This window comes from Leopardus geoffroyi, chromosome A3 (assembly GCF_018350155.1).
Source record: "Leopardus geoffroyi isolate Oge1 chromosome A3, O.geoffroyi_Oge1_pat1.0, whole genome shotgun sequence".
In the NCBI taxonomy this organism is placed as follows: domain Eukaryota; kingdom Metazoa; phylum Chordata; class Mammalia; order Carnivora; family Felidae; genus Leopardus; species Leopardus geoffroyi.
Genome location: NC_059336.1, coordinates 120,158,218 through 120,183,582, shown reverse-complemented (window position 1 = coordinate 120,183,582; position 25,365 = coordinate 120,158,218). Strand labels below are relative to the sequence as shown.

Sequence of the window (25,365 nt, the reverse complement as noted above, 5' to 3'; positions counted from 1 at the left end):
AGGAGAGGTTGTCTGCCACTTGCTACCCATTTTTATATCATCTTTGAGAAATGTCCATTCAAGTCCTTAGCCTATTTTTCAATTGAGTTGCTTGTTTTTTGTTGCTGAGTTACGGGAGTTCTATAAATTCTGGATATGAACCCCTAATCAGATATACAATTTGCAAATATTTTCTCCCATTCCATCGTTTGCCTTTTCATTATGTTGTGTTTATGTCTTTTGATACAAAGAAGTTTTTAGTTCTACTGATTTATCTGGAGATTCTTTCAGGCTTCCTACACTGACAGTCACCATCAAATAATGGCAATTTGGTTTCCTTTCAATTCAAACATCTTTTCCTTGTTTATTATGCGGCATGGGACTACCGATAAAATGCTGAACAGAAGCAGTGATGGCAAGCCTCTTTGTTTTGTTTTCAATCTTAAATAATTTTAACATTTCACCAGTAAAAATAATAGATACTATCAGTTTTTATAAATATCCTATATTAGGTTAAGGAAGTTCCTTCTATTTCTAGGTTGCTAAGGTTTTTTGTTTTGAAACTGTTTTCGGGTGTGTGTGTGTGTGTGTGTGTATTTAAATTATCAATGGATATTGGGTATTATTAAATGTCCTCTATAAGTCTTTTGAGATGATTATATGGACTTAATCCATCAATCTATGAATTTGGTTGTTATAATAATTTATCTCTAATTGCTGGAATAAAACCAGGGTGATCAGGCTAGTATCTTTTGTAGTATCTTTTGTACACACTGCTGGAATCAGTTTCATAGTATTTTGTTTAGGCTTTTATTTCTGTTCATGAAAACATCTTATAAGTTTCCTTTCTTGCTGTCCTATGAGGTTTTGGTATCAAGGTTCTTCTGGCCTCAAGAATGAAACTGGAATGCTCATTATTTTTTCTGGAATCTGGGAAATGTTACATAATATTGGAATTCATCTTTTCTTTGAGTGCTTGTTGAAACTCATGTCAAGTCATTTGGGCCTGGTTGTTTACTTTGTAAAGATTTTATGCTACTAATTCAAATTCTTTAATGATTATACCACTATTTGGGGTTTTTATTCCATTTTGAACCAGTTTTGGTAAGAAGGATTGTGTTAGGAATTTGTTCATTTCAACTAAGTTTTCAGTAACCAATGTACCAGTTTTCTTGTCATCTTTCCGTTACTGATTCTTAAGTCAAATGTACTATAGTCACAGAATATAGTCTGTGATACTAATTCTTTCGAGGCTTCTTTAATGTGGTCAATTTTTTTTTGTGTTTGAAAAAAATGTGTAATTAATGGATACACTCAAACTTCCTATGGTCTGGGTTTTGTCTAATGATTCTAACAGTTGTTGAGGGAAGTGTGTTAAAATTACCCATTTTAACAACGTATTTTTCAACTTCTTATTGTGCCTCTATTATTTATGTATTTTACAGCTACATTAGTAAAGGTGTATTTGTGGAGAACTTTTTAATTTTAACACTTATTTATTTTTGAGAGACAGAGCAAGGCAAAGCATGAGCGGGGGAGGGCCAAAGAGGAGTGGAGGGGACACAGAATCCGAAGCAGGCTCCAGGCTCTGAGCTGTTAGCACAGAGCCTGATGTGGACTCAAACCCACAGATGGTGAGATCATGACCTGAGCCGAAGTCGGACACTTAACCAACTGAGCCATCCACGTGCCCCATGTGGAGAATTGTTAACTGCATCCTTTACCTTTGGCAAACTAGCTCTGGTTAAAAAAACAAAAAACAAAAAACAACTTTATTGTGATCAAGCATAGTGTAAAATGTACCATTTTAGCCTCTCTGGTAAATATTTTTGCCCTGAAATCTATTTTCTGAAATTAATATAGTTTCACTAAATTTCTCTTGGTTGGTACTTTGCGTGGTATGTCTTTTTTTTATCCTTAACATTCAACCTTTCTGTTTGTTTGTTTGTTTACTGTTTCTTATAAGCAGCATGAAGTCAAATAGAAAAATAATAATAACCATTTGATTATTATCAAATGACGCCTGGGTGGCTCAGTCAGTTAAGCATCTGACTCTTGATCTTGGCTCTTGGTTCAGGTCGTGATCTCACAGTTTTTGAGTTCGAGCCCCACATCAGGTTCTGCACTGATGGCCTGGAGCCTGCTTGGGATTCTGTCTCTCCTTCTCTCTGCCCTTCCCCTACTTGTGCATGCACGTGCTCTCTCTCTCTCTCCTCTCAAAATAAACTTAACAAAAAAATTTTTTTTTTAAGTATCTATTTGACAAGGGGCGCCTGGGTGGCTTAATTGGTTAAGCGTCCAACTTTGGCTCAGGTCATGATCTCACAGTTTGTGAGTTCGAGCCCTGCGTTGGGCTCTGTGCTGACAGCTCAGAGCCTGGAGCCTGCTTTGGATTCTGTGTCTCCTTCTCTCTGCCCCTCCCCCACTTGTGCTCTGTCTCTGTCTCTGTCTCTCAAAAATAAATAAATGTTAAAAAAAAAATTTTAAATATTTGACAACTGCTGCTTTTTATCTGGAAAATTTAATTTGCTGATTACTAATATACTTTTACTTATTTCTATACCTTATTATATCACTTGGTTTATTATTTATGTCATTATTTTCCCTACATCTTTATCTTTTCTTACTTTTTAGGTTTTTTTCTTTTTCTCATTTTGTTTTCCTTTTCTGGCAATTATACTCTTTGAGTCCACTTTTTTAGTGGTTGCTTTTTGTTATTTGTTTTTTTTCCTGAACTAGAAGCAATGGTTATTAAGAATGTAATGTGGGGGCGTCTGAGTGGCTCAGTCAGTTAAGCATCCAACTTTGGCTCAGGCCATGACCTCGCAGTTCATGAGTTTGAGCCCTGTGTCGGGCTCTGGACTAACAGCTTGGAGCCTGGAATGTGCTTCAGATTCTGTGTCTTCCTCTCTCTCTGCCCCTCCCCAGCTTGCACTATGTCTCTCTCAAAAATAAAATAATTTAAAAAAATTTAAAAAAAAGAATGTAGGGTCAAGTTCCTGATGGTGCTTTGCACACAAAGTAAGGCTCATTTAACAACCCTCCCAACAGTCTTATGAATTAGGTGTTAACAGTCTCAATTTTATAGGTATAGAAACTAACGCTCATATAAACTAGGCATGTCTGATTCTTTTCACAGTATAACACAGCCTCTCAACAGGTAAAATCACTCAGAGAAAAGAACACATAGAGATTAGGAGGGACGGCCCCGGACAGTGAGACATTCTTCTTGCAAGGAGTCAGCAACAGACTGGGGACACCAAGCACCAGCATGGAGGTCATGAAGGAGAAGCCTGGCTGAGGGATGGGGACACAGAGTTTCCAACTGAGAAGCAGACTCCAAGTTAGGGAGGGAGAAGTGCCTTGCGCTGTTACTGCTGCCCTGTATGCTCCTGCACCAGGGATAAAACTTGCTTTCCTCAGATAACTGTGGACCAGGCACTAAGACCCCCCCCCCCCAATTTTTGTTGCTGCTGTTGAGCTCAGATGATGGTATTTTCAATCAGCCTCAGGCTAATTGCTTGCACAGCACAGGCTTCAGCTCAGCTCAGGGCACATGCTGACAGGCCCTGACACTTGGGAGCACAACAGCCTAATGGAAAAAGCTCAGGATTGGTGCCTTGGAGGCCATTTCTGTCATGTTCGCTTCAAATTACTCTCTCTGAGTCCATCATCCTGAGCTTCAAGCCACCACGGAGGGGATCCAAGCAGAAACATAAGCCTATTAAATCCTCAGACAAGCCAGGAACCTCCACTAACTATTTTAACACGAACACTTACCACAATCTTAATTAGCATCTGTACTCTCACTCTGTTAACTTAAAATCCTTTCCCTCTACTCATGCCTCAGCCACATTTGTGTCATCGTTGATTAGTTCTCTAGCTACATCTTATGTCAAGCCCACCAAAATTAGTTGATTATTATTATTATTTTACACATGATGCTTATTTACATTTACCCACATTTACCAATTCTTCTTGTATCCCATTTCTTCCTTATTGCTTCAATCTATTTTTTCCCAAAAGTATATACTTTATTGTTCCTTCAGCAATGGTCTATGGGGGCAAAGCCACTAAGAATCTTTGCAAAAATAGATCTTTTTTCTTCTTTGCTCTTGAATAGATTAGTTAAGTACAGAATTCTAAGTTGATCTTCTTGCTCTATCCTTTAATTGCCTTTCACATTTTCCATTTCCCTGTATCTGTGTTCAATATTCTGTATCCTGGTTAATTTCTTCAGATCTGTTTCCCATTTCTTAATTTTTGCTGTAGCTGTCTCTAATCTGCCTTTTAACCTCTAATGAACCTTAATATTTTTATTTCTAGAAGCTCAACTTAGTTCTTTTTCATATTGGCTTGTTCCGTTCTAAAATGTCACTCTTTCTAAATGTACTTCTTTATCTTTTTAAATGTAGAATTTTCTAAAGTTGTTGGCACACTAAAACTCCTATTTTTCTCTTGCTGATAATTTCATAACTCAGTTTGCAATTTTTAATAATGAGTTCACCTTTAGCAGAGACTGCTTTTTGTATGGGAGTCCCATTTGTACCTTCTCCAGCCACTGGAGTATTTTTAGTCCCTCTTTTTCAAGGAGGTTGCTCTTCTAAAGTCCCAGCCTTTACAAAAATATCAGTTCTATTCATCTTGAATGGATCCAAGTTAGATTTCCCATGCCATGGGGGCATTAAACCCCAACCACTGGCCTAAATCCAGTATCCAGTCTGAAACCCCTTGGGACACCACAATTTGGGGGTTAATTTTTGATAGCCAGATATTTCTCTTTTATTCAAGTTCAATTCTGCATTTTAGTTTTGTTGTTGTTACATTTAATCCAACATGCTTATCTGTCACTGGGGATGGGAGACTACAGTTAGCTCAGTCTACCATGTTGCTGAAGCCAGCAGTTTTAAGTTGGAGCAACAGACAGAACTTCAGAAGTTGAATTATTCTTGTGCTTCCAAGATAAATGCTACTCATCATGCATCAAATTACTTTTTTTTTTGAGAGAGAGAGAGAGAGAACACACAAGTGGGGAAGAGGGGCAGAGGGACAGAGGAAGAGAAGAGAATCCTAAGCAGGCTCCATGTTCAGTGCAGAGCCCAATGGGGGTCTTGATCCCACGACCCTGGGATCATGACCTGAGCCAAAAACAAGAGTTGGAAGGAAGCTCAACCAACTGAGCCTTTCAGGTGCCACTACTAATTTTTTTATGTAGGATTTGGGCATCTATATTCTTTTTAAAACATATTTTTGTTTATTTTTGAGACAGAGAGCATGAGCAGGGGAGGGGTCGGGGGCAGGGAGGACAGAGGATCCGAAGCAGGCTCTGTGCTGACAGCAGTGAGCCACACACGGGGTTCGACCTCATGAACTGTGAGATCATGACCTTAACTGAATTCAGAAGCTCAACCGACTGAGCCACCCAGATGCCCCTTGGGCATCTATATTCTTAAGTAAGGATGGCTTATTGTTTTCTTTTCTGGTGTTTTCTGGTGCCTATTTGTAGATGGAAGTTATGCTGGCCTAGTAAAATTGGTTAGATGGGTTCCAGTATTTTCTTGTGCTCCACCATGGCAGGTATAAAATGAAAATTATCGATTTCTTGAAGATTTGAGAGAACAACACCTGTAAAACAGTCTGAGCTTGAGGCTTTCTTTAGTGTGTAGATCTGTGATTCTCATTCCAATATTTATGACTGGTTTGTAACCTATTCAGATTTTCTACCTTTTATACTAAATTTGTTAGTATCTGTTTTCCTAGAAAATTGTCCGTTTCATTTAGGTCTTCTGATTCATCAGCATAAAGTTCTTCTAGTCATATTTTTTAGGTTTATTAGTTGTACTTTTTCAGTTTCAGAGTTGAAATCTCATTTTGTTTATTTTCTATAATTTTTTTGCTAAATTATATACTTAAGGGTATAATAATTCTTCCTTTGTGTATTATTTAAGGACGTAGGCTTAGACATGTGCTTTCCAGTCATTTAATTTTGATAATTTTGATTATCCATTATCTTTAGCCCACAAGTTTAGAACTCCAGATGTGTATACAGGTTATTTCTTCTTTCTGTTGTTGATTTCTACTTTTACTGCACTGGGGTCGGGGAATGCTCCACTCTGACACAAGGCCAGAAGGAGAGGAGGGGCTGGGGCATGGGGGCACTGGAAGGAAAAAGCTTCACAAGCAGAGTCAGTGGGAGGAATGGCAGGAAGTACAGTGTGCTGGGAGCGGAGCAAAGAGGAGAGAGGAGGCAGCAGAGCTTGGGTGGTGTAGGGCCTTCACCCCAAATGAGGTGGGAAGCCGGAGGAGTGTGTGGAACGGGCAAGGATGTGAGGTGTCTCATAGGATCGTTGTGACTGCTATACTTAGAACAGACTGAAGGTCACAAGTGCAGAATGAGGGACACCATGGAGAAAGGCTCCACAATAATTTCAAAATGTATATATTTATACACATACATAAATAGACATGCAGTTATTAAAAGCAAGACAAATAGGCTCACAACTGAGAGCAACTCTTGTAAATTATACCTTTTGGTAGCATTTTGAACTCCCATTTTGTCCCTTCCAATGTTGTTTGCCTTGTTTTGTCTCATATTAATATTTTATACTGCCTTTTTTGTCCCTTTATTGTCAACTTTTGAATCCTTGCCTAAAACAGTATACTGTGTGCTTTTTGTTGTTGTTGTTGTTGTTGTTTTGTTAAATCTGAGTTTTTACCTCTTAAGTAGGTAAGTTTAATTCATTTTCATTTATTGTAATTATTGATATGTATGTTTAAATTTATTCATAGCAACTTATTTTGTGCTTTGTATTTACCACGGTCTTCTTTTTTTCTACTTTCACGTCTCCTTTTGGATTGTTCCAGTTTGTGTGTGTTACAGTTTTTCTTCTAATAGTTTTCAGGGTCTAGATTTTTTTTTTTTTTTTTTTTTTTTTTTTTTTTTTGCTTTGAATGACTGATTTATTCTTTTCTTCTTTTGATTTTTTAAAAATTTTTAATTTATTTTTTTAATTTACCTCCAAGTTAGTTAGCATATGGTACAACAATGATTTCAGGAGTAGATTCCTTAATGCCCCTTACCCATTCAGCCCATCCCCCCTCCCACAACCCCTCCAGCAACCCTCCGTTTGTTCTCCATATTTAAGAGTCTCTTACGTTTTGTTCCCTTCTAAGGGTCTAGATTTTATATCGAATTCTAGTAGCTGCCCTTACATTTTTAATGCACATATTTTCTTATAGAGTTGATTACATTTTATCATCCTCCTCCTGCAATCCTATGCATGCTTTTATTTCCTTTTCACTCCACCTAAGCACAAATTCCATGTTGCTATCTTTGCTGATTAAAGTTACAACTTGCTAAAAGTCATCTTCTCTTTTACAACCAATGTTTACTCAGATTTAACATTGTTTTCCTGCTTTCTCTGCTTCTTCTTTTCTCTTTTATCCTATTGCTACCTTCTTGGTTCATTTTTTGTTTTTTTCTTACTGCAGTGTATCTATCTTTAAATTAGTTCTTTCAGCAAAGGGCTGTGAAAGTCCTTCAAGTCTAAAAATGTTACTATGAGTGCCCTCACTGTTGAAAGATAGTGTGGGCAGAAACAGAATTTAGGTTCTGATTTATTTTCTCTCAGCATCTTTAAGACACTGTACTACTGTTTTCTTAAAACCAGAGATTAAATCTAAGATTATCTGGATTCTCATTCTTTTGTAGACCATCAGTCTTTTCTCTCTGGTATCTCTTTGGAATTTCTCTTCTTCATTATCACCGGGATGTATATAGGTGTTGTTTTGTGTTGTTCCTTTTAAAATATATTGTTCTGGACATGTAGTAGGCTCTTTACACTTAAGGGCTTGCACTTTTTCAGTTCTTGCAACTCCTATTAGATAAATATTGTAACTTCTACATGGTCCTAAATGCCTCAACCTTTGTTTCAAACTCTTATCTCTTGATGCTGAGTTTTGAGAGAATTTCTCACCCTATTTTAGTCCACTAATTTGTTCACAGTTACATCCAGTTTGCTATAACCTATCCAATGAGCTTGTTCAACAACCATATTTTTCATTTTAATTACTGTTGACCATTTCATAACCTCTGTTTCTGGGAAGCATGGAAGCATGGAAGCATGCTTGGAAGCATGGAAGTCTATCCTTGGTCCTCTAGGAAAATTAAATTGACCTATTTTTAAAGTTTCTTTCTCATTGTTCTGCTTCCTAACGTGTTGTTCTCCTATTTTTATTTCACAGTGCTAGGCTTCTTCTGGTGTTTTATGGTTCTTGGCCAGGCAAACATCTCCCACAGGGACCGTTCAGCTGCCATCTTAGCCAGCACTGGCCTTCCGGCCAGAGGATCTCATGCGAAATCTGTTCTGACAAAGTAGGCAGATAAGCTTCGGGGTCCCGGCAGTAGTGATGACCTCAAACAGGCAGTGGGAGCAGCTCATTTCTGCAACTTCTCATTTAATGTATACCTTCTCTGCTTAAAGATGTCTTATGGCTTCAGGTCTGGAACATTCTTTTTCTTTTTCTTTTTTTTTAAGTTTTTACTTATTTATTTGAAAGAGAGAGAGAGCATGCACGTGCAAGCTGGGAAAGGGCAGAGAGAGCAGGAGAGGGAGAATTCCAAGCGGGCTCCCCGCTGTCAGTGCAGAGCCTGACGCGGGGCTCAATCTCACAAACCGTGAGATCAGGACCTGAGCTGAAATCAAGAGCCAGACACTTAACCGCTTTACTGACTGAGCCACCCAGGCACCCTTACTTTTCTTTTCAATCTTTAAAGGGAATTTATTCATCTAACTTAAAGTTTTATCATTTCTATGGGTTTGGTGCAGAAGAAGGAAGTAGTAGTGTTTGGTCAACCATCTCAAAACTAGATCTATTACTTGTTTAAATATAGTCTGTCTGCATTCTCCTCAGCCTCTTTCTGGGATTCTTATTAAATGGCAATCTTCCATTTATCCTCCACGTCTTAACTGTTTTTTTCTATTACTTTATCGTTTTGCAAAGTGCTTAGGAACATTTCTCTGCTCTAGTTTCCAGCTCACAAATTTGCTCTTTAGCTGGAAACACTGTCAATTAGCCCATGTAATGAATCTTATTTTGACAATCAAAATTGTAATTTCCCGGATCAATACTTAATTGTGTTTGGTAGATAAAATAACGGATCACCTCTCTCCAAAGGTTTCAACTATACATATTATAAAATCTGTTCTATTTATTCTATTAATTCTATGTCTGAGATAAATTCTTCTGTTATCTCCTCTGCAAGGTTGTGTTCCTCTGGTTTTTGGTGATTTCTAGCAAAGTGCTCATCTTTGTTGTCAAGGCTCTGTTCAGACAGTCTATCTGTGTGCACTACCTACTCAGAAGGAAGACGTGTCTTCAGTGAGAGTGGCAGGGGCACAGGAGGTACCACCTCATGGAAAGACTTTGTATCTAGTCTTCAGAGCATGGGAGCTTCTTATTCTGGAATTCATCAAGCACCTGGAACTCAGCCCTGTCTCTCCAACCCCAGTTCCTATATACACTACACCTGCCTGAGACACCTCCATCACCATGCAATGGTACTGGGGTCACTCTGTCATTGTGCTGAGCCCTTCACAGCTCCCTATAACAACTGCTTCCAAGTGGAAATAGACACTATTCTTCTAGATGCTATTCCTATCTTGAGCAGCAATACTTTCCTGACCTTGTTTTGGAACAAGGTTTTCTTTTGCAAATGGATCCCATGTGCTTTTCATGGGGATTCTTCACAGTCTAGGGCCTTCCACGGGTTTTCCTTCTTTTTTTTTTTTTTTTTTTTTACCCCCTCTAGTATACTTGCAGATTATTTTTAAAATTCCAATGTATCATTTCTAAGTAGCTGGGACAAGAAGGAACGGCTACAGCAGGACCTCAGTCCACTGCCTTGAAACAGAATGCCCACTTCTTTTTTTAAGTTAAAATTAATAAAAATTTATTTTGAAAATTTTATAATATCTCTTGTGATATATTATTACTTTTGGTCTTCAGAATAACTACTTCAGAAAGTAAAAAACTCGAATTGCTAAGCTCCAGTTTAACTTAGTTTGTAAAGTTATAATTTTAATTGATTAATGTATGAGAGAAATGTAATCCATGTAATTTTTGTTACTCTTCCAAGATGTAAGAGTATTAGGTCTCTGACAGTTGTGAAAGTGTGGTTAGGTAAAATAAAATGTAATTAGTTGGCATATGGCTTCTGAAACATGCTTGTAAGTTACAACAACCTCTTAACCCACAAAAAAGGAACCACTGCTATTCCAGCTGGTCCACCAAGAGATGGGGTAGGAAGCAGTACCTACCAAAGAACAGCAGTACCTTGGACTGAGCAGCGAACAGCTTCAGCCCCTCTTTCAGGAGAAAAAGAAGACAGACCTGTGGGAAGTCCGTATCGACAGACTGACTGCCTAGGGATGCCATGATCGCCAACACAATATTTATGGTTCTACACACACTGGGTGACAGTGGCACTTGAAGCACAAACGAGTGCTACATTAAACGCAAGTAAATTAAAACTGAAAAAGTTGTGAATGTGTATAGACAAAAACACAGTTCAACACCACGCCTTGCTCCCAACTGAGTTGCCATATCAAGCTGACCTGAGTGGAAAGCGTTGTATTTGTGTGGGAGGTGGCCCCCTTCACAGTCTACACAGCAGTGAAAAATGTGGTGCTGAGTGTGGACTGTCCTATAAAACATCAGTTTGATACCATGGATAGAATCTTCCTTCTCTGTAGCTCTAACTGGCAGCTCATATTCCCTTCCTCTTCAAACAATTTGTTAAGAGTTTTGTTGCTCTATAAGAGAATTAAAATGAATATATTCCTTATAAATGAAGATGTGGATAAACAGTAAGGCTCATACACTGCTGGTGGGAGTACACAGAGGTAAAGACACCTCAGAAAGCAATTTTGCAATATCTAGTAAAACTGAGGGTGCGCAGTGCCCCAAATCAGGGATCCCACCCCTAAAAACACACCCGAGAGAAGTTCCACACCACACAGGACGACCTGCACCAGAAAATCCATTAAAGCTTTGTTTGGAAAAGTAGAAAATTAGGAACAAGTTGAATGGTCAGTCAATAGGAGGGTAAAATGTGGTATATTAACAGAATTAAATCCTATATGGCAATGACAATAACTACAACATAGAGATCATTTAAAAAACAATGTGGGTAAAAAGGAAGCTGCAGAAAAATATATGCACTGTGATATTATTTTGATAAATTTAAAAATATTAGAAAGAGTCGACACTACCCAAAGCAATCTACATATTCAATGCAATCCCTATCAAAGTAACACCAGCATTCTTCACAGAGCTAGAACAAATAATCCTAAAATTTGTATGGAACCAGAGAAGACCCTGGATAACCAAAGCAATCTTGAAAAAGAAAACCAAAGCAGGAGGCATCACAACCCCAGACTTCAAGCTATACTACAAAGCTGTAATCATCAAGCTATACTACAAAGCTGTAATCATACTACAGTACGGTACTGGCACAAGAACAGACACTCGAGATCAATGAAACAGAATAGAGAACCCAGAAATGGACCCACAAACGTATGGCCAAGACAAAGAAGGAAAGAATATCCAATGGAATAAAGACAGTCTCTTCAGCAACTGGTGCTGGGAAAACTGGACAGCGACATGCAGAAGAATGAACCTGGACCACTTTCTTACACCATATGCAAAAATAAACTCAAAATGGATGAAAGATCTCAATGTAAGACAGGAAGCCATCAAAATCCTCAAGGAGAAAACAGGCAAAAACCTCTTTGACCTTGGCCACAGCAACTTCTTACTCAACATGTCTCCGGAGGCAAGGGAAACAAAAACAAAAATGAACTACTGGGACCTCATCAAAATAAAAAGCTTCTGCACAGAGAAGGAAACAATCAGCAAAACTAAAAGGCAACCGACAGAATGGGAGAAGATATTTGCAAATGACATACCAGATAAAGGGTTAGTATCCAAAATCTACAAAGAACTTATCAAACTCAACACCCAAAAAAATAAATAATCCAGTGAAGAAATGGGCGAAAGACACGAATAGACACTTCTCCAAAGAAGACATCCAGATGGCCAACCGACACATGAAAATGTGCTCAATATCACTCATCATCAGGGAAATACAAATCAAAACCACAATGAGATACCACCTTACACCTGTCAGAATGGCTAATATTAACAACTCAGGCAACAACAGATGTTGGCAAGGATGAGGAGAAAGAGGATCTCTTTCGCACTGTTGGTGGGAATGCAAGCTGGTGCAGCTACTCTGGAAAATAATATGGCGGTTCCTCAAAAAACTAAAACTAGAACTACCCTACGACCCAGCAATTGCACTACTAGGCATTTATCCACGGGATACAGGTGTGCTGTTTCGAAGGGACACATGCACCCCCATGTTTATGGCAGCACTATCAACAATAGCCAAAGTATGGAAAGAGCCCAAATGTCCATTGATGGATGAATGGATAAAGAAGATGTAATATATATATACAATGGGGTATTACTCGGCAATCAAAAAAAATGAAATCTTGCATTTCCAACTACGTGGATGGAACTGGAGGGTATTATGCTAAGTGAAATTAGTCAGAGAAAGACAAAAATCTTATGACTTCATTCATATGAGGACTTTAAGAGACAAAACAGATGAACATAAGGGAAGGGAAACAAAAATAATATAAAAACAGGGAGGGGCAAAACAGAAGAGACTCATAAATATGGAGAACAAACTGAGGGTTACTGGAAGGGTGGTAGGAGGGGGGATGGGCTAAATGGGTAAGGGGCATTAAGGAATCTAGTCTTGAAATCATTGTTTCACTATATGCTAACTAATTTGGATGTAAATTTTAAAAAATAAAAAATAAAAATTAAAAAAAATTTTAAATGTAAAAAACATATATATATGAAAGAATGCTATATATTTTAATAGTCACATACATATGTATAACAAAAAAATACAAAAATATGAATGGAAATACTAAACACCAAAATCACAGTAGAGGTCACCTCTGAGGAGGAAGGAGAATGGGTATGTATTACAGACTTCTTTCCATATCTGTACACAAAAATCTATTTCACTTATTTTGACTGCATATACAGAATTTCATAGGTATAGTTATTATCATAACAAAATTTAACCATTTTGCTACTATTGGATATTTTGGCCATTTCCTTTTTGGGGGGTGGGGATGGGCCTCATACAGAGATCCTAATATATTTGGTGCAAATGTTTTTATGGAAGAATTCCTAGATGGGGAATTGTTGGGTCAAAGGTTGTATTCATTTAAAAATCTTATTTTTCAAATGTATCCATTCACACTCCTGCCAAGAATCTTCTAGAGTCCTCTTCTCCATATTGCTACCAGAACTGGATGTTATCAATCTCTAAAGAGTCAGGTGGACATAAAATGAACATGTCCATGACCTAAAGTAGTTTAAAAACTGGAACAAGTGGGGAAGGCCAACTTTTAGAAAGTTCTTTTTTTTTCTTATTTTTTTAAAATTTATTTTTGACAGAGAGAGAGAGAGAAAGAGAGACAGAGCATGAGTGGGGGAGGGGCAGAGAGAGAGGAAGACACAGAATCCGAAGGAGGCTCCAGGCTGTGAGCTGTAGCACAGAGCCCGACGCGGGGCTCAAACTCACAGACCATGAGATCATGACCTGAGCCGAAGTCGGACGCTCAACTGACTGAGACACCCAGAAGCCCCTAGAAAGTTCTTTAACAAACACTAAGGTATAGAGACTAATGACATCCTGAGGACTTACGATATAATGGAACGTACAGACAAATGAACAGATACTTACAGTGGGGTGGTAAGTGCTTTGAAAGAGGTGTTCAGTGTACCACAGCAGAGCACAAACAGATACAGAAATCAGCCTGGGAAACCAGGAAAAGAGGCAGCAGCTAAGCTGAATTGTAGAGGCTCTACAGAAGGTGGCAAGGAAGAGGGGGAGGAGAGGAGGAAAGGGGCAGCTAGAACAACAGATTCAAAGAAAGGTAAGAAAACATGGTGGAAAAGCACCTGCAAGTAGTTTAATACTGATAGAGTGCTGCCTGCGAGTGAAAACGATAAATAAAAGTCCCAGACCAAAGATACTTGTAAAAGCTTTCAAACATTACTCCGTAAGACAGAACTTCAGTGTGTTATCGATCATTTGATTTACAAGTTGCTTCTAGTATAGACTGAGTGGACAGTTCTCTGGCTCAAAAGCAGTGACAGGTTGCATGGCAAAATAGAAAATGTGACCAATACTTCAGGTTTCAGCAAACAAAGGGTCTAGTCAGCTAAAACAAAAAGAAGCAGAGCACCAAGTACTATGGAAGTAGACTGACAGGCAGTCAGGGCCCCAGGAAAGAGAGGCTGGAGGGCAGTAAGCATGGGGCGAAAGAACCCAGAAGACCTGCCATGCGCTTCTGTGCAAAGCAGCGCTGTCCGGAGCCTGGAATGTAACAGGTACTAGAAATGTTTATTGAAGGATTACCAGGGCAGAGAGCTCTTTGCCTGGCTTAGATCACCACCTGTATGACTACACCTGGTCACCCAATACCTGCAGAGACTTTCACAAATACCGCCATAAGTCGAGGCAGGAGTCAATTAACACCATCCATGATGCAGACATGCCAAAGTCAGGACCGAAGACCACCACCACCACCACTATTAACACTGCTCTAAAATAGCTTCTCAAACTTGCCTGAAGATTAAAAAAAAAAAAAAATCCTGGGGTACTCGTTTTAAAAATAAAACAAAACAAAGCAGATTCTTTTGCCTCAACCCAGACCTACTAAGATAAAATTCCCAGGCGTAGGGGCTTGGTACTTTGTATATTTAATAAGCTGCCCAGCAGAGTCTTTTCAGGCAAATTTGGGCAACTGCTACTCTAGAAGTTCCTAAGAAGGCAGAGGTTTTTTTGTTTGTTTTTGTTTTTTAAAGTTGTAACGATTGGAAAATTACTAAGTTAGTTTCCTATAAATGATACAGTTGTCTACTTAGAAGTGGAAGCAAACTGACTGAAACATTATTAGAAACATGTATTGAGAGAAAAGTCTGTAAGGCCTCAAGATGGAAATGTCTATTAGACCACTGAACATAGGAGTTAAGAAGACTGGGCTGAAATTAAGAACTGCAGGAATCTATCCATGTCCAGGGGGATCATTTAAAAACTTAGAACTGTGTGAAAAATTCAGAGGGAGGGCACTGAAAGAGAAGAAAACACAGTTCAGGAGAGAATGCCAGGGAACACATATCTGGTTTATCAGAGGTAATCAAAGGTTTAATCAATAACACATGAACATTCCATAATTGAATACTTTGTAGTCACTAAGGGGACAGAGAATGTGAGGAATATACAATACACATGTACTAAACTTCTTTGCAGAAAAAGTTCTCCCCTAAATCTGCACCAACAGATCTCAGAAAGCACCAGACAATTCCTGATATATGTGAGTTCACGTAGAAACAGGCAATTCACATTGCTGGATCACATGGATCTCTGTAATTCTCTCCACACATGGAAGTAGGGTATACATTCTCCAGTTCCGCTCTGGTGGCCAGCTGTCAGAATCAGGAATGATCTAAAGCTGGACAAAGGGCTGTGGGAAGGCATGACCACCAAGAGGAGACCGCTCATTTGAAGAAGCCATTCGGGTTAAGTCATTCATTTCTCTACAGATGGAAAACCACCCTATCATCTCTTTGCTCTAAGAATATTCAGGCTGGTTGGAAAAAAAGTGCCTTATTGTTCATAAACTATACACCAATCCTTTCTTTGATAAGCATCCATCTTTTTAAACAGCTGGGTCCATTTCAAATATTCTGCTTTCAAACTCAGCACTTTTGCAGCTGTAAATGGATTTAAGAATAAATAGTGCATCCAAATATCATAGTGGAGTGGGGGCGATGTTCAGATGCTGAAAAAAGCAATATTTTAAACATCCCGATCAACCTATTGAAAATGTTGATAAATGCTGTCAGGATATCTCCAGCCTATTCCTTCTATCTCTCAGCTGGCACCAGAAAGTCCACAATTTCAGAGGGAGCTTGGTCAGTGAAGCAGTCAGCTGAGCCATCAGTCAGGAGAACTTCAGGGCCCTTCTCCCCAGACCTTCATACCACAGGGACAGGAGGAAAGATAGGCACCCAGAGCTCTGCACATGCCTGGCAAGGCTTCTCCCAACTAACACTCAGAGTGACAGCACCACAGTCTGCCTTGGACACTATCTGGGGCTGATTCCAGCACAACCTTTGTCATAAGGTTATCACACCATGCTTGTTCCACAAGAAATCCAAGACTCCCACTTAGATTCTCATTCCTATAAGGCTCTGCAGTACCCTTACATGACCCCATCTCACTAATCCTCACTCTCAAATCCTTCTACTTGTCTTCATAGTCCCCATCCCCCAAATCCCTTCTCTGGCAAAGAATCCTCTTCTCTGAGTCTTACTTCACCTTCTTGCCCTGGGAGGAAACCTGGCTTTCCCTGAGGGCTCAACTCCCCCCCACCAAACCAACCCTCCCCCCCTTCACAGCCATTCAAGACGCACCTGCTTTCTCTCTCACACCCTCAAATTGCTGGATCTCCAGCTGTGGATACGTGCTCCTAGAATCTCACTGCCACTCCCAGATCATTTTCTCTTTTCCTTAAAACCCCAATTTTGAATGTCACGTCATCAGACCAAAGCATCAAACATCCCTCTGTAGTGGAGTCCAACATTACGGCTGCCATAATTCTTGTTGATTCCAACATCCACATAGAATTGACCCTTCCCATATGCCAGTTATAGGGGGTTGAATGGTGGCCCCCGAAGGATATGTCCAACACCCTGATCTCTGGAACCTGAGAATGTTACTCTATATGGCTAAAGAGTGAATGCTATACCTCCTGTGGCAAAATGCAATTAAGTTAAGGATCTCGTGACCGAAGAGTTTATCCTGGATTATCCGGTTGGCCCGTATGCATTTACCTGTATCCTCATAAAATAGACACACAAAGGAAAAGAGAAAGAAGAAGAGGAAATGTGACCAATGAGGCTGTGACTGCGGTGACGCAGCCACAAATCAAGAAAAGCCACCAAAAGTGAGAAGAGACAAAGAATGGTGTGATGGTTAGTTTCATGTCAACTTGCTGGGCTACCGGGAGCCTAGATATTTGGTCAGATGTCATTTTGAGTGTTCCTGTGAGGGTGTTTTTAGATGGGATTAACATATACTCCCCTCCCTGCTATAAGTGGGCTTCATCCGATCAGTTTGAAGAGCTGAACAGAAAAAAAGGCTGGCCCTCACCCGAATAAGAGAGTATTGCTCTGGCCAGTCTTTGAACTAGGACACTGGCTTTTTCCTGCCTTCAGACTTGAATCGCAACATCTGCTCTATCTGGGTCTGGAGGCTGCCAGCCTTCAAACCCAGACAGGACCTACATTATCAGTTCTACTGGTTTCCAGGACTTCAGACCCACACTGGCTCTACACCATCAGGTCTCCTGGGTCTCCAGCTTGCTGACTCATCATGCACATCCTGAGACTTGTCAGCCTCCATAATTGCATAAACCAATTCCTTATAATAAATCTTTACAGATAAATATATATATATAGGTTCTGTTTCTCTGAAGAACTCTAATACAAATGGATCCTTCCCTAGAGTCTGCAGAGAGAGTGTGGCCCTGCTGACATCTTGATTTCAAATCTGTGGTGTCCAGAACTATGACAGAATAAACTCCTGCTTTAAGCTACCAAGTGTATAATAATGTGTTCTGGCAGCTATAGGAAACTTATACACTGGGATTCCTGGAACTCACCTTCAACAACCTTTCCCTCACTCTACATCGGCCACCAGCCTCAGAGTCACATCCTGGCACATCTTATAGCCAATTACCGTACGTCACCTAAAATCTCAATTTCAAGCGCTCCATTCTCCTACAAACTTCTGTCTAGCTCACTCCTTCAACAGAACTTCAATGCCAGCAGGTCCACTACTCCACTGAGCCTACCACCTTCACATTGTTCCTTATCTAACCTCATGGCCTCATTTCTCCTTTAACCAACCTACACTCCATGGCCCATTATTTATATTCATTTCTTTGCATACTCTCCAACCCCTCTTGCCAGCTCTTCCTTTGTCAGACTCTCTGTCGAAACCCCAACTTTATCCACTCTGCTCCTTTACCCTCTACACACTGGGGAAGTAAATAGACAACTATGCTGACTGGTCTGACTTTGGATTTATAACCACCAACCTCAAGTTAGTCATTCCAATCTCAGTTTAAATGTCATCTCTTCAAAAAGGCTTTCCCTGACCAGGTTAAAAAAAAAAAAAAATAACAGCTTTATTGAGATATAATTTACATACCATAAAGTTCACCCTTTTAATATTACAATTCAGTGGTTTTTAGTATACCAAAAGAGTTATACCACCATAACTAATATGTCATTTCAGAACATCTTCTTCACCCCAAAAAAGAAATCCAATACTCATTGGCAGTCAACCCCCATTCCTCCCTTTCCTCAGCCCTTGGCAACCACTTCTCTGTCTCTTTGCATTTGCCGATCCAGATAAATTTCAGATAAATAGAATCCTACAATATGTGACATTTTGTATCTGTCTTCTTTCACCTGGCATAGTTTCAAGGTTCATCTATGTTTTAGCATGTATCAGTACTTCATTTATTTTTATTGTCTAATAATATTTCATTATATTGACATACATTTTTTATCCGTTTGTCAATTGACCAATATTTGGATTATCTCCACTTTTTAGCTATTCTGAATAATGTTGCTATGAACACTCATATACAAGTGTATGTGTGGACATGTATTTTCTCCCAAAGGACAATTTTCACCTAGGAATGTTGGACCACATCATAACTCTGTTTAACATTCTGAAAGGGACACCTGGGTGGCTCAATAGGTTAAGTGTCGGATTTTGGCTCAGGTCTGTGATTTTGATCTCGCGGTCTGTGAGTTCAAGCCCTGCAGCATCAGGCTCTGTGTTGACAGCTCAGAGCCTGGAGCCTGCTTCAGATTCTGTGTCTCCCCATCTCTGCCTTCCCCCCACCCCCACTTACACTCTGTCTGTCTCAAAAATAAACATTAAAAAATTTTAAAACAAACAAACATTCTGGGGAACTACCAAACTGTTTTCCACAATGGAAAAATTTTACATTCCCACCAGCAGTGTACCGGGGTTCCTGTTTCTTCACACCCTCATTAACACTAGTTATTGTCGGTTTTTTCTTATTTTAACCACTGTAGTGGATATGAAGTGGCATGTCATGGTGGGTTTGATTAGATATTTCCCTAATGACTTAACGAGGTTGAGCATCTTTTCATGGGTTTATTGGCCATTTGTATATCTTCTTTGGAGAAATGTCTATTCAGACCTTTTACCCATTTCCCCCCCCCAAAGTTACCTTACTTTTTTTTTTCATTACAAAAACACATGACAGAAAATTGGCCATCTCACTTCAGTAGTGTTAAGTATATTCACACTGTTGTGAAACACGTCTCCAGAACTTGTTCATCTTGCAAAGCTGAAACTGATTACACGACTCTCCTTCTTTCTTTCCCCCACCCCCAGCTCCTGGTAACCACCACTCTACTTTCCCTATACCCATGTTTAGATTGGGTTATTTGGTGGTTTTGTTGAGTCCGAAGAGTTCTTTATAATTCTGGATACAAGTCCCTTATCAGGTAAGTGATTTGCAAGTATTTGCTCCTTTTCAGTGAATTGTCTTTTTACTTTCTTGCTGGTATCCTTTGAAGCAGCAACTTTGTCATTTCAATGAAGTCCAGTTTATCTATTTTTCTTCTGTTGCTTGTCCTTTTAGTGTCACATCCAGAAGGTGCAGCATATCCCAAGGTCGTGAAAATCTATGCCTGTGTTTTGTTCTAAGAGTTTCCTGTTTGTAGCTCTTACATTTAGGTCTCTAATCCATTTTTAGTTAATTTTTTATATGGTATAAGGGTAGGAGTCTGGTTTCATTCTTTTGCATGTGGATATCCAATTGTCCCAGCACCATATTTTGAAAAGCCTATTTTTCCCCTCCTGAATGGTCTTATCACCCTTATTGAAAATCTATTGACAACAAATGTAAGAGTTTATTTTTGGACTGTCAACCCTATTTCATTAATCTATACATCTACCCTCATGCAAGTACTACACTGTCTTGATTACTGTTTTACTGATAATATAGGTTTTGGAGTCAGGAAGTATTGAGTCCTCCAACTGTGTTCTTCTTTTTCAAGATTGCTTTGGCTATTTTGGGCCCCTTGCATATCCATATGCATTTAGGATCAGCTATAGGGTTATGTAAAGATGCAGCTGAGATTTTCATGGAAATCGCATTGGATCTGTAGATAAATTTAGGGAGTACTGTCATCTTAACAATATTGAGTCTTTTGATCTATAAATGTGTAGGCTTTTCTATTTACTTAGGTCTTCTTTAATTACTTTCAATGATGTTTCATAGTTTTCACTGTACGTCTGCTATGCAGCAGGTACCTAAAAAGAATTTGTTATGGGAGTTCCTGTCTACTGGCTTTTGTTTTCTCTGTGTGGTAAGAAAGGAGGTCATCCTTTGAAAGAGAGGGAAGAGTGGGGGTAGATGGTTTTCAACAAATGGAGTTTTTTATTCCTACACAACTTCAATTGACTATTGCCAAGAATGGAAAGCAAGGTGATCAGAGCAATGTAATAGGACTGCACTACTGAGAATCAATACAAAGTTGGGGATCATTAATTTATGCTAATACTAGTCAGCCCTTTTGTATGGCTTTCTCCAGAAGTACTTAGGAGAAAGCAGACAGATTTAAGTCATCCATGAATTTAGTTGACAGAGATATGGACAAAAAATCACCGGACAATGGAGTTTATGGTACAGGAAGGAAGCGCTGTATCTAAAATGGTAAGGAGAAGAGAAAAATGAGAGGACTGAACGAAAGCAGACAGGTCAATGGAACAGAGGTTGGAAGACATGAGGGACGGTCTTAGAAGAGATGATGAACAAGTCAGCTGGAACGACAACGGGTACTGACACAGAATGGGGTGCCTAAGTCAGTGGTTTTCAAGTGGAGCAGGTGGAGTTGGCAAAAGGGTCCAGGTGTAAGTGAGGGAGTGGATGTCTGAGGCTCAGTGGAGGAGAAGACAGAGTTGGGGAAGTCAAGAAACTGTGTGGCCAGGGTCTTAAAAGATCTGACTATACAGATACTGAAACCAACCAAGAGGTGACCATAATTCTGGTACCAATCCATACAGGGGTGAAGGAAAATGACCAGAAAGTCAGGGGCTAACTGCAGTCAGGAAAGAAGAAGGGGGCTGGAGTTAAAATGGCATGAGCCTCAAGGCAGTATCCTGCTTCTTGTTGTTGTTTGATCCAAGAGATTCAGGGTGTGATGGGCTAGAAGTGGGAGGTGGAAAGCAAGGAAGAAAATAACCAGGATGAGTAGTAGGATATGCAGAATTCTAAGGTGACTCTCAGCAACCCTTGTCCTCATCAAACCTCTCCCCTTTGAGCATCATTGGAACCTGTGAGTATGATGAACTATCACTCCTTTGACTATGTTACAGGGACATTACCCTGATGGGTTTGATCCAATCAGGTGAGCCCTTTAAAAGGAGCATTTTTTCTGGCTAGCTACAGAAGAGAAAGTCAGGGATATGTGCTCCAGTAGGCTTGGAAGAAAGCAAATGTCCATTCTGTAAGCTGCATATGGGGCCACATGGCAAGGAACTGCAGGTGGCCTCTGAGGAGAGTCACCCCTGGCTGGAAACTAGCAGGAAAATGGGGACCTCGATACCATATCTGCAACAAAATGAGTTCTGCCAACAACCAGTGAGCTGGCATGAGGACCTCCCAGTACTGATGATAACCACAGCCTGAGCTGACACCTTGAATTCAGCCCAGGAAGACCTAGAGAATCTAGTCATGTCATTGCCTGGACTCCTGACATACAGAAACTAAAATAACAAAATTTCTGCTTTAAGCTGCTAACTTTGTGTTATTTGTTATGCAGTAACAGGACACCAAAGCAGTGTCCATAAACTGTTTACCCAGGAAATCCCAGCCTATGCATGTCGTCCCTGCATAAAGAATAGTGCCCCCTTTCACTCTCAAGTAACTCTGCTTTATATAATAAATTATATAGCCACCCTAACAATAATTTCACTTCCCAACCCCTTAAAACTCACAGGTGTGGGAGAATAAATAGCTACCACCTGAAGGGATGCAGGAGAAGGGGACGTTCTAGAGGACAGTCAACCTCAATTAAGATGGGGGTGAAAGAAAAGTTTCAAGAAGCAGTAAAAGTGAGGGCAGCTTGCTGATTACAGCAGGGGTTTTTTTGGTTTTTGTTTTTTGAGAGAGAGAGAGAGAGAGAGAGTGAGCAAACAGGGGAAGGGCAGAGGGAGAGAAAGAGAATCCCAAGGAGGCTCCACGCCCAGCATGGAGCCCAACTTGGAGCTTGATCTCATGACTGTGAGACCATGACCTGAGCTGAGATCCAGTCAGACACCTGACCAACTGAGCTACCCAGGAGCCCCAGGAGCAGCAGTTCTAAAGGTTCTTGAGATGTGGAGAACTGTAAGAAGGATGCGGGGGAGGGTGGGCAATGAATCACCAACAGATCACGATGGGAATGGCAGTGCCATGCAAAAGAGCAAGGCCAGACAGCTTCAGTGGTGATAGCGACTCATGAACACGAGGTGGGAGCTATGGTGGACACGGTTTCAGCAGCTCCTCTGAGGACTGTGGGACGCTGGGCTAAATGCCTCATTTACAGATTTTGTTCGGAATGTCTTCATGTATTTGCCTTACCTCATGTTATAACTTGCCACAAGTGGGGATATTGCCCTATGCCTTTGAAAAAACCAATTCTTCTAAAAAGGAACTTTCATGCACTGCTGGTAGGAGATGAGCTGGTGCAACCACTGTGGAAACCAGCATGGACGCTGCACAACAAATTAAACATAGAATTATTATATGATCCAAAAATTCCACTACCAGGTATTTACCCAAAGAAAACAAAAACACTAACTGAAAAAGATAACACGCATCCCTATATTTATTGCACCATTATTTACAATAGCCAAATTTTGGAAGCAACCCAAGTGCCTATCAACAGATGAATGGATAAAGAATATGTGGTATATAGATACAATGAAATATCACTCAGCCATAATAAAGAACGAAGAATAAAGAACACCATTGGCAACAACATGGATGGATCTAGACAGCATAATGCTATGTGAAATAAGTCAGAGAAAGAAATACTATATGATGTCACTCATACATGGAATTTAAGAAACAAAACAAACGAACAAAGGGGGGAAAAAAGAGATAAACAAAACAACAGACTCTTAACTCTGGAGAACAAACTGGTGGTTACCCAAGGGGAGGTGGGTGAGGAGAGGGGCAAAATAGGTGAAGGGAATTAAGAGGACACTTAAGATGATCACTGAGTGAGGTATAAAGTTGTTGACTCATTGTATTGTACACCTGAAACTAATACAACACTGTATGTTAACTGCACTTGAATTTTAAAAATTAATTTAAAAAATTTTAAATCCTCCTGCCTAGTTTTACACTCTGTACAAAGGAGTTATTTAATTATGATGTGACTATTTGGAACTGGGCAGAAGTGTACCAAGACGCACGGCATACCTTCATCTCATTGAACGCATATTCTCTCAGAATTCAAGAGATGTGAGGAGAGGTGCACTAGTCACATGAGAATTAAATACCTGACAGAGGTCTTGGTCTCTGACAACAGAATATGTTCTGAGTCAGTAAGGTAAATTATTTAATATCACTAATGCCCAAACAAGTATCCTAGACACGTGTGTTGCCTGTTAATATTTATTTTTTAAAAAGATGCAATAATATTAACAGATTGCTAAACAAATCCAAGTACTTCCTCATTTATAGATTTTTGAAGAACAAGAGAAGTAACTTTGTTCAGAGGTGGAGTCTGCCCTCTGCTGGGAAGAAAGGCGAAACTTCCACATATTCCATATTACGTAACTGCCTCTACTGAGGCACTCAGCTAACAAATGGTAGCTGTGCTACAAGTGTATTTTGTATAAACACACATACACACACACACTTCCTGCCAAGTGGAAATCGGTCAAATACCTCTTGGTAAAGTGAAGACTAGGGTAAGCAGAGATCTGAATGTAAAGCACAGGGAAGGTCAGGAAATGGCTTCTTTCTAGCCCTCCTCATATATCTAGAAAGGGTTAACAGTTTCTCTTTGGGAAAATGGAAAAGTTCCAGACAGATGGTGGTGATGGTTGCACAATAATATGAATGTGCTGAATGCCAGTGAAGTGGACACCTAAAAAGAGATAAAATGTAAATTTTATGTTGTACATATTTCACAGTAACTGAAAGACAGAGATGAGAGATAGAGGAAGAGGAAGAGGGGGAGGAAAAGAGGGAGGGAAGGATGCGTAAAGTAAATCAGAAAAGCATGGATGCCCCAACCAAGGAAAATGAAGGTCAGGGTTAAAATCATTAAACAGGGATTAAAAACAACAGCACTATATTTGAAATAGTTTAAAAGAATCTTTCTCCAAATCTGAATCATTTAAATAAGGGAATAAAAGTCCCAGTAAACATTATGCATCATTGTTTTAACAAAGTGCTCTTTTAAAAAGCATAACTTCGTAGAAAAATAGGGTAGTCTCTATGGCTGAATTAACCATTTAAACAGAAATGCTTGTTCGGGTCGTAAGGCTTTCCTCCTGTGTGGCAGACTTGGATGCACGGCTGGGTGTCCTTTCATTCACCCATTTAACAGATCCTTACTGAGCATTAACTATAGGCCAGGAAATTATCTCCAAACGTAACTGCACCGTCCCACTCACCACACCACACATGCTCCTTGTGATGGGACTTTACCCCCACCACCGCCACCAGCATCCTCTCCCTCCCCTGAGCTGGACTGGCCCTAGTGCCTTGACACTGCAACCAACAGAAGTTGGCAGAATGTGGCTGCGTGACTTCCACAGCTCAGGCAGAAAAGGCCTGACAGGTTTCCCCTAGTCCTCTTGGAACACTTCGTTCTCCAGATGCTCCCTCAGGGGATGCTGTCTCTGAAAACACCGCCACCATGCTGCAGAAAGCAGAGGCCACGTTCAGAGGCCTGGTGGCTCCAGTCTACAGTGTGGCTGAGTCCAGCCTTCTAACTATCCCAGGGCAGACACTGGCCAAGCGAGTGAAGAAGCACCCACCCCACTGGTACTTCAGTCATCCAGCAGAGACCTCAGAGGTCATGGAGCAGGAACAACCCAGCCCCCCTGCCCTATGCAAACTCCTGACACCAAACCCATGGGTGAAATAAAATGGTTGTTTTTGGGGAGCGTCTGAG

General features: G+C 40.0%; 1 protein-coding gene across 28 annotated transcripts in view; it reads right to left on the bottom strand.

Annotated features, from left to right (window-relative positions):
- DTNB (dystrobrevin beta) overlaps nucleotides 1–25,365 on the bottom strand; it is a 242,724-nt gene that overhangs the window by 123,291 nt on the left and 94,068 nt on the right. The gene's annotated exons all lie outside the window — the stretch shown is intronic.